This window comes from Polistes dominula, unplaced genomic scaffold (assembly GCF_049000335.1).
Source record: "Polistes dominula isolate Pdom_NZ unplaced genomic scaffold, Pdom_raw_medaka contig_73, whole genome shotgun sequence".
NCBI classification, from domain to species: domain Eukaryota; kingdom Metazoa; phylum Arthropoda; class Insecta; order Hymenoptera; family Vespidae; genus Polistes; species Polistes dominula.
In genome coordinates this window covers 3,584,053-3,595,118 of record NW_028300951.1, presented here as the reverse complement: position 1 = coordinate 3,595,118, position 11,066 = coordinate 3,584,053, and the positions used below count along the sequence as shown (strand labels likewise).

At 37.7% G+C, this 11,066-nt stretch overlaps 1 long non-coding RNA gene across 1 annotated transcript in view; it reads left to right on the top strand.

The window, feature by feature from the left end:
• LOC149032640 (uncharacterized) overlaps positions 1-11,066 on the top strand; it is a 37,913-nt gene that overhangs the window by 3,132 nt on the left and 23,715 nt on the right. The window contains exon 2 of the long non-coding RNA XR_016176494.1: positions 3,733-6,182. This is a non-coding gene — a long non-coding RNA (uncharacterized LOC149032640). The remainder of the gene's footprint in view (positions 1-3,732; positions 6,183-11,066) is intronic.

Here is an 11,066-nt window from a genome sequence, read left to right as displayed (position 1 = left end):
CGCTCGCGTCAGTGAATATCTCACCTTCGTCAAAGCTGCGGACGATATCGCTCATCGACGTTTCTCCTCTTGCCGGCAGATTACTACGAGCGAAAGAACTCGACGAGTTGCGTGCGAGGAGAGAAAGAGAAAGAAACAAAAAGAGAGGGAGAGAGAGAAATCGATCGATCGATCGTCCGATCGTGCATTAACCGAATGCTTCGCACCTGCGTACTCTTCATTTAGGTGAGAAAAGTAAGGACGAAGGACTCGTAGCGATTCATAGAGTGCGTGCGCGAGCGCGCACGGTGATTCGATTCTCGAAAGATCGAGAGAGGATCCATTAGCCATTAGCCAACGTTTATGCCAGTCAAAGTGTCCGATGGAGAACAATGGAGAACCTAGAATAGAAATCGATTTTACGCCTTTCCTTCTGTCTGTCTGTCTGTCTCTCTCTCTCTCTTTCTCTCTCTCTCTCTCTTCCTCTCTATCTCTCTTTTTCCTGTTGCTTGGCTTTCAAGGCGCGTGCTTTAGTCTTAGCTATTTTTTTCACCCTTCTACACATTAGGCACCGATTCTTGCTACGGGTACGTATTTAATTTGTTAAATCGCGCTCCACCCTCATTGGCATCCGACCTTTGTGATGGTCCTCCAATGGCGTGGCACTCGTTTGATCATCAAAAAGGAAGAATTTTTCTTAGACAATATTGTCTATGTAAAAACCTTAATTTTTTTTTATATTAAAAAATGTGTAATCGATTTATCGTATAAAATTGTGATAATATTCGAGAGAGACCAAGTTAATCGGAATCAAAGTAGCAAAGATGAAAAATTATTGCTGTCCTACGCCACTGTTTGCATCCAACGATTCGACACACGGACGATCTTTAGGCGCCAAGACAATGGTCCTTCCCTTTGTCCTTTATTGTTTCGGCAACGACGACGACGACCACGACGATGAGGACGATGAGGACGAGAACGAGGACGAACGGAATTTTAAAAGAGCGACCATTATTATACTTCCATTCAAAGATGCCAACCTTGTTCTCTCTTTCGAACCCTTCCCCTAATAATCGAACAAGCCTGGAGACACCTGCGTGAAATCGAAGAGAGTCGAACGCGTGAAAAATTTCTTCGGCTTCTCACGGCGAACGAACCTAAAGGAAAAAGAAGAGGGTTATTGGGGAGAATCGCGCTTGTACGTCATCGATGGCGATAGGTCACCGTTACTAACCCTTCACCTCTTTTCTTTTTCTCTTTCGTAGGTATACGTAAATACTATTCCTTTTTTATGTGTGAAAATTCATTAGATAATATTTGTTATGAATATTTTTCTTATCTTCATTCGTTAAAAAAAAGATAAACTCTTTTAGAAATCTGACGAATAATAGAAAATACGTGTGTGGCCCACGTAATCGTGATTAAAATGGGTAGGAAACATAATGAACTTGCGTTTGGAATAGCTTGTATTATTGTGAAGAAGTTAGTCTTTCCTTCTAGCACGCACATATGTATATTACATAGATGTTCCATGTAGTTAAAAGAAGAAAAAGAAGTAAAAGAAGAAGGAAAGAGAAAGAAGTAGAGAGACGTGGACATAGAAAAGAACACAATAGCAAGTGGTATTCTATTATTCCATGCGTTCCATGTGCATCTTTTTCTTTTTCTATCCTTCTCTCCCTCATTTCGAACTCGCACGAGCAAAGGAATGCAAGGATGAAATCATTCTCCAATATCTCATGTGGAATTTTCTCATTCGTGAACGAGATGGTACGCCCCCATACGCAGGTTTCTCGTTCATCTCGTTCTTCTAATAATCCTTCAAGGTCAACATTAATTATGAGACGCGTCAAGAACACTTTTATACGCGGATAGGGGCGTGCTCATGCAAGCAGAAAGTTCTTTTATTGATTTTTACTTTACTTTTTTCTAGTTTTTTTTTTCAAATCTGAAAGAAAGAAAGAAAGAAAGTGAAAAAGATAAGAATTATGGAGGTACATTTCCTACGGTTTCTCCGGTAGGATTGCATATGGGTACTACTATCGAAAAACTAGGAAAAGAGGGAAACGTTCGTTTTCCCATCGATCTTTGTTAGTGCTCGTCTTCTGTGGTTGTAAAAAGGACAGGAAATCGTGAGCAATGATTCGGAACGTAGTTCGACCTTATTCTTTCACTACGAAGTGCGCTTTCGTAATTTGTCTTTAGCTTTCTATCTATATCGGAAAGAAGGAAACGTTCGATCGTAGTTTAGATCGGTGGAATATCATTTGAAATAAAATAGCTTTTCGATCATCATGTAAAACGTTATATATGTGGTTAACTAATTCATGTGCTACCGATGAGTATATATGAACGAGTTGGTATGTAGACACGTACTTACATCCGTCGAATTCACGAGGTAACGTTGAAATTACCTTTTTGTGTGGGCATGACGCGTATACTCGGACGAGCATTTACCTCGAGCGTCTGCCAGCTCGACAGGTGCACGAGATAGTCGTGAGAGAATAAGAGATAGAGAGAGAGGGAGAGAGAGAGAGCCGCAAGCTCTCGCACGAGTCCTGCCGCATCTGTATGTATACGCGCATACCTATGATTTCACCTGCTACGAATCGAGCATCCAAACTGTACAAGCATTTCGCGTTATTCTCTTGTCTATGCGGATGAGCTGAAGTCCTAAAAGGAATTTGAGGTGCTAGTGTGGCGTCTGCAATGATCGTATATCTCTCGAATAGATACCGTAAATGTATTCGTTGTCGATTCTGTGTTTCATTGGTACGAATAGATCCAGCGACTCCTGAATTAACGGCAAACGGTTCGATAAACGCAGCTGGTATAATACACACGCGCTTAGAATCGTGTATTTAAACATCTGAAATACGATAGTCGTCCAACGAGCAAACGTTCGTCATACGCTCGATTAAATTGCACGATGTCCATTGCACGCGAACGAATTCTCCTCAACGAGATCACTGCTGCTACTGCTGGCATTGCTGCTTCTGTTGCTGTTACTGTGAAATTACGCTTCGCGAGCATCTGTCCTACGGCCATGATTCTTTTTTATCAATTTTTTTTTTTACTATCACAAGAGAAAGCTGCGTTGTTGATTAAAATAAATGAGTTATTGCGATTATACACTGACACGTGAATTTATTTTTATTCAGAGATTCGATCGTAATCGATCACTCGAGATTTTAATCTTTTAATCAGTAGAAACTCGTTCTGTAGCCCATCGATTCGTAAATAATATGTTATATTTAAAATAACTAATGTGATTTAATGCTTTAAACTCTTAACCGAAAAAGGTATGATTATTTATAAATGAGATTTTATTATTTTCGTAACAAGGAGTAGTAATTTTACGATTTTTTATTTTTATCTTTGGCCACTAAAACGGCACAATATCTTCCAGTTTTGTCTTTAAAATTTCGTTAATAAGCTTATAAATTTTTATTTCTGTTTAATTTATAATACGTAACAAAGATTTCATTTCAATTAAAAAAAGATGTGCCAAGATTCAGTTCCTCAGTTTACGATTTATTAATTTGTCCAAAGTTCCCTGTTTTCGCGTCTGAAGTGTATTATTTTAAATCTTTATATCGGTCAATAATTTCCTCTAGTTAACAGATTAACATCCGCTGTTCCAGTAACTTTCTTGTAAAGACGTTAAGATTTGCAACAAGCACATTGCAACTATGTTAAATACGTTTAAACTACTACTTCGGAAAGACTAATCCTAGATTTTGTGATTTTCAGGTAAAGTCAAAGCAAAGTATCGTTTCCAAAATAAATGGTAAGACTTCGAAAGACGTTGGACGATTAAGTCGAAACCGCTCGACTACTTCGTCGAGGGAAGAATCGTCGTCGAACTTTCATCCTCGATCGACCTATACGGAGGCACGGTTTCAAAGATAGCGATCGAGAGTTCGCACGAGCCTTCCGCGTTCGGGATTCCGTAAAGAGCAAGAAGCAAGTTTCTGTGTTGTTGTTTATAAGCTAGTCTGTAATGTATAAGTATTTATGTATGCAGGCATATATGTGAGTGTGTGTATATGTTTGTGTATATCTCGAATCTCGGTTAATACCGCTGCAGTATGGCATTCTCTCCATCTATCCTCTCTCATTCCCTGACTCTGGGCTTGTAAGCGAGTGAGGTATATATATAGCTGTGCGCGCGAGCATTCGAACGACTTAGCCTTAATTAGCTTAGTCCGGCTTAATACGCCAAGATTCTGTGCCTTTGTCTCCCGTGCGATTATGCGTTTATAGAGGAATACGTATATAGGTATAGCTACGTAATATGTATGTAAATATACGATATGTCTATAATTGTATCTTTACATAAGTATGAAAGGAGTAGAAATAGCTAAGAATGAGATTAGCATGTATGCGCGCGCGCGTTAATCTACTCAATATCGAACACTTTCTCCGCTTCGATACCGATAATGTCTCGATTTATTGGTCGAGCTTAACCACTGGCCCAGATTCTTTTGCTGAATCGTGCCGCCGACTGTACGATATGAATTAGCCTCGAGTGCGTTAATACTGAGTGCTTGCGAAAGAAGCCAGAGGGTTAGCAAAGAGAGAGAGAGAGAGAGAGAGAAAGAGAGAGAGAAAAAAAGGAATGAGTGAGCGTGGGTGGAAAATAAATAAGGATTACGTCGTTTTTCGGCCTTCCGAAAAACGAGTACTTTTCATCCTTCTTGGTTTTCGTTGATTCGTTCGCGAGTGTACTAAATCCTTGCTGGATTAGATACGGATTAGAAAGGGAAAAACGTCGGATGATAATATTTTCGAAATTTCAACGTACGACCAGCTTAGGTTATTTCGGTGAACGGAAAACGTATTGCACACAAACTTGCCTCGTACTTTTACAAAGCGTAATAGCTTCACGAGCGCCAGTCCATTTCAAAGTTTTTGAATGTCAATTAAAACGTGCTTCTTCAATTTTATATTAGTAAATGAAATTTTGGGAAAATATATTTTGAAGTGTTTATAATTAAGATTCAGGTTTTACAGTATATCGGAATTAACTAAAATAGACATGTTAAATAGTTTATGAGGATGTACATTTAATGACCCCAAAAGATTAGTCGAGAGAAATATTATTCATTGGAACTTGCAAACTATTAATGAATGAGCCTTAAATAAGTTTGCATCTATGTCGTTTCTTTCTCTCTTTCTTTTTTACTGGGTAAAAAATACAAGGTGATAAAAAAGATACAAGTTGTTTTTGCGAATGATTTTTTTAGACGAATTTTATGCGAAAATAATGCGTATAGATTAGCGAATTTAAATGGAGAGTTCAGTGAACCGAGGGAGAAATAAAAAGAGTAAGAGAGAAGAAAACGATTTAAGAATGATCCTTTAAACGTTTTGACGCGTTCAAGAAACGATGTTTGAAAAGATTTAGAAGAGAAATTTCGCATCACGTAGGAGACAATCATGAGCGAAGACAAAAAGAAGGTGTTAAACCGCAGCGGTCATGGACGCGTGCATTCCATTCGAGTACTGGCGACCCTTCGAAGGACGACGCTCGTATAGTCCTCTTCCTTCTTGTTCCTTTCTTCCTCTTCTCCTTTCAGCACCTTTAAAACATGGAATATGTCGAGAGAACGCGATGGCTACGATTTGTTTTTCGACCATGAGAGAGAATTGCGATTCTACTCGCGTACGCGCTATACACGTCCTCCTTGTACGTGCTGATCGCGTTCGTGCTTTCAAACCTTTCGACACTGTTCCTAGAGAAAGAGAAAAAGAAAGAGAAAAATAAAGAAAAGAAGAGGAAAGAAAGCCAATGTTTTACGATTTCTTTCTTCTGTATTTTTCAAATATACACAAATCGAGCCTTCGAGAAAACATTTATCCTGACATTTAATTATCATAATTATTCATTTTCAAAGCAAATAACAACATAACAGGTTCGACGATCGATATCGACGTTTTTCCAGACATGAAGACTTTGACTCGAAGGACATACTCGTAGAAAAATACAGTGTATACATCGAATAAATATATACGTACGCATACATATATATATATATATATATATTGAAAGTAGAAACGCTTAATTCGCAGATTGATGCAAAGTAACGAGCTCGCAAGGAGAGCACGAGGGCGCGAGAAAAAGAGAACGAAAGAAGAGGAGTGAAAGAAAGAGAGAAAGAAGAAGAAGAGGAAGAAAGGGTACTCGAGACAACGAGGAGGTGAGCTCGAAAAAGGGCCTCCGTAAACTCGTCCAATCTTTTTTACCTCCGGATTCCTCTAGTTCATCTCGCGCACGACACGCAAACTCACCGTGCGGTTCACGCACAAGCAGCAAAAAACTTGCTTTCTCGGAATCTTCCCTCTCTCATTAAGCTTGTCCCACATATTATCCCCTGGTCCTTACTGCACGACATTGTCACTTATAATAGTATATAGGTAAGTATTAAACATAGCAAGGCCTTCGAACGTCCTTCTGACGTTTAAATCTTTTACTTTTCATTTTTTTCTTGTTCATTTCCATAATAGCTTGTTAATTATATGGAAATGGTAACGGACACGTAATCGAAATTCTATTTTCAATTTATTCGAGGTATTCGTGAAACACAGAAAACTACTATGCCACAAGTATAGTCGAATAAATGTGTATAAGATAAACGTTACTTTTCAAAGAAGACGACGGAGTCGAGCAACGGGTCAAGAAGTCAAGCACTGTGGTTTCCTCTTCGTTCTTGTTTTCGCTAAAGAACGTACGGACACCACCATTCTGAGTTGTGTACTATCCCAACCAGATTCTTTCTTCTTCTCTCTCTCTCTTTCTCTCTTACTTTGACTTCATTGCGTTTATATACGTGTATGTATATTCGTGGTTAACGAGAAGATTGCGTAATCGGGTCAAGCTTCTTGGACCAGTATGGCGTTCAGTTAAAGTCTTTTAAAGAGAAAAAAGAAAGGGAGTCGTTGCTCGACATAATGAGTGGGAGAAAGAAAGAGAGAGGATCAAAACGAAGCAACGTTTTATTGTCGCTTTTAATATCCAATAGGAAATATGACTCATTCCTTTAACTTCGCAATGATATCATTTCGTAGTTGCTTACGATTACGAACTGAGTTCCAATAATAATTGTTGCGACTCTTCTATACGAATAAAAAAATAAAAAAATAAATAAAAAGAAAAACAAGTCGACAGAGTTAACGAACATCGACTCACTAATTATTTTCTATTACGATAAGATCGACGACTAAATGTCTAACGAATAACTAACCTAACGAATCATGTTGGCGCTTAGAGACTATTATAGTTATTAATTCCTGACGTCGATGAACGCGAGATATTTTATGTCAACGATGTTATAATCTATTAGAAAAAGTAGTAATAGAGGTATGTGTTACTATGAAACACAGCTCGATAATACCTCGTTACAGTGCGAATCTCTGCTAACCGATACAGGATTTATTACACGTCAATTACATCGCATTTACAACACCACCGAGGTCTGTCTAATTTAACACTTGTTTGCAAGAATTAGAAAGTATTTGAATGAATTGCAAGTGATTTCTATAATGTTTTTCTTTTTCCTTGTCTTCTTTCTTTTTTCTTATTTGTTTTTACTATTTCATTTTCTTTTAAGGAAGCCGTCGATGTTAGTAGACGACGGTCGAAACGCATAGCCTTAGGATACAATTACGTGAAAATTTATTCGCAATATATCGCGTGTGATAGAGAAAAGAAAACGAAACGAAAAAAAAAGAGAAAAAAAAAAATAAGAAACTAATTCCCGCACGTTATTTATCCGAAAAGAAAACGAAAGTACGACTTTGTAGTCGTTTCGACGAGGAAGAAAAGAGATCGTTATGCGAGAATCGTCAGTGATTGTAAGATGAAAAAGCCTTGAAAATGATCGTCTTACTCGGTCGGAGAAAATCGTACTGTTAGGAGAAAGAAGAGTAAAGAAAGATCATTGATGATAATGACGAGATAACAGTATCGTTCCTTTCGCTTTTCTATGCCTTTACCATAGTGTAGTTTATGTTCGTAGTTTTTGATCCGTTTAAATCAAGCATTGTACTCGTCTATATACAGGGTGTATCCCTTAAAATCGTACTTCATAACGATTATTAAATTTTTGCTTGAAAACTATTGATATAGTGTATTTAGGGCAAAGAATGTTTAGAAAAAAATACATTAGTATATTTTAATTACGTATTTAATGAGTTTAACTTGAAAGCTTTATTTATCTTTTAAAGAATAAATTCTATTTATTAGTAGAATTTAGAATACAATAGAAGAATTTTAATTGACTTTATAAATGACAATGAATCAGTTTACTGTTAGATTTCGAAGAAGATGATGAGTCAAATTTATATTCTGTACTTTTAGATTACAATATATATTTCCTTTGATTAATTAACAATCAATTAACAATAATTCATTAACAATCAAGGCGAATCAAATATAATACTATACTCTACTAATAAATTGGATTATTTAAACTAAAAAACATTTTTTTTTAACGTTCCCAGGCAGTGATTACTTTAAGTTGAAAATTGTTCTCTAATAAAATATCGGATTAAAACTGTTTAATATTCGAAGTATATTAATAGATACATGATTTTTAACCAAATGTTGTATTATTTTTACTTTAATGGATATTAAATTGATTCCCATACTAAAAAATATTTAAATAATAGTAAAAACAAAGGTTGACCTAATTATTAGATAGGTTCACTAGGTATCCCTCCTATTATACCAACATATATGATTTTAAAGTACAAGTGTTTTTGTAGATTGTTCTTCATGTTTGTTCAATTCACTTGTTATAAATAAAATTTTCAAGTTAAACTCATTAAATACATAATTAAGATATACTACTGTATTTATTTCTAAACTTTCTTTTCCCTAAATACACTATATCAATAGTTTTCAAATAAAAATTTATTAAGCGTAACGGTGTATGATTTTAAGGGACACTCACTATGTATAACTCTTTGTATAAAGCACTCATTGTGTATACGGATTTGTAAGTTAATTGTGTGTGTGAGAGTGAGAGAAAGGAAGAACATTAACATCCGTAACGTAATAGCTATGTCGTGGTCGATCGGTTTACGCGAAAGCGCACCATTGTGTTTCTTTCTCTCTTTTCTCTCTCTCTCTCTCTTTCTCTCGATTCGTGTGACAAGAATTAGTTTTGCTTCATTCGAATTGGGCATATTTCCGATTACGAATAGACACGAGTGTTTCTCGTATAAGCGCCGATTGCGACTCTTGTTTAGAGGTTAAGCGTGAATTGTTAAGTGGATAGAATAGGAAAGAAAATAAGAGAAAGACAAAGACGGAGAGAGGAAGAGAAGCAGAAAAAGAGATAGAGAGAGAGAGAGCAGGAGGAGTAGCGATAGAAACGGATTTATACGAGACATAGCGAGCAGACTTTAACCGAGTTTCATGTTTAAACAGCACGACCGGAGAAAGTTAACAGAAACCGCTCGAATCTCTTCGATTGGCAGAGTCAGGCGTGTTGCGGCTTTACTGTATACTGCTTTGAGCTCGGCCATTGTAGTCACGACATGGGACAAAGAGCGATAACACTTCGACGCGTTTGTCTCTTCTTTGCTTAAGAGAATCTTTTCTACATTTTACTGTACCTAGATTATTCTTCCTTTTCTCTCTCTCTCTCTATTATTTCCTTTCTCTTAGTTGATCTTTCGCAGCTTCCTTATGAGCTCGTTTCGCAAACAATCGCCCTTGTTGACCTCCTCGCCCGATTCTCCTGCCACCATTAGTCGCAATTAGTCTCCTCGATGAATTTTCTATGAGCGAATAATCAGTCGAGACTATGCACGTAAGTACGTTGTTCGAGAAGAACGATTACACTTTCATGATCGAAAGCATAAAATAAGGATAAAGATAGATAGATAAATAGGTAAATAGACAAAGAGAAAGCTAGGAACCAAGCAAGAGAGATAGAAAAAGTCGCATTGCGGAAGAGATCGATCTGTTGTGCACGACTTAGGAATGTTTTTTGAAATCATTTTCTTTTATACAACGAATGGGAACGATCGATGAACTGACGAGTGTGCTTCCACTAGTTCACCTTTTCTTTTTTAATAAGCACTCATATGTGCGCGCACGAGCGTGCGCTCCAATTACGATCATGCAAATTTCTTTAATGAGCAACCATCTCTCTAATCCAGTCGCCATCATAATCGGTGAGCGTTGCTTTCAAAATCGTCGGATTAAATATATATGTTGGATACTAATAGAGATAAAGAGCAGAGAAAGGGCCTGGGAGATAAAAAGAGAGAGAGAGAGAGAGAGAGAGAAAGAGGGGGAGGATACAGTACAGGATAAGGATATCAAGCTGAGCGATTGTACATTTATTTACGAGTGAGAAAGAGCGAGAGAGAAGGTGAGGAGAGAGAGAGAGAGAGAGAGTAAAGGTGAAAAAATGAAAAAGAATACAGATGCAGCGACGACGCTGAGATAAAAAGTTCCAGCTGATATATTTTGTTTATTCGCATGGATAAGATAAGAGAAACGTGGGAGCCGTTAAGGCGAATACTTTTGGGCACGGGCGAGGTTGTTTTCTAAGGAGAATGCGACAGGACTGTAAATCAGTTGTGAATCTTGTCGAGAAAGGGAAAGAAATAGAGAGAGAGAGAGAGAGAGAGAGAGAGAGAGAGAATCTTTCTTGACGTCTCTCGATTTTTTCCTATTGTGATTTTGCAGTTGTACTTCTCGACAATGATGACGATGATGACGATCGTGGTGGCGCAACAATGTATGAGATAATTGATCGGTAATGTCGTTGTGCTGCTTGTAAGAGTACCTTTGGAACGCCTACCAACGACACGATGCACAAAACGAATAAGAGAAAGAAAGAAAGAAAGAAAGAAAGAGAGAAAACCGGTCCTCGGTGCAATGTACGGTTATTAATAATTATTCCGGACGAGGAGGAGAGGCCGTGCCGATCGGCAGATACGTCCGGACGCTCGGCTGATTTGTCAATACGGTCTTGGTATTTGAACGAGAACAACGACGACGACCACGGCTACTACTACTACTACGACGACGACGACGACGATGACGACGACGACGACGACGACGA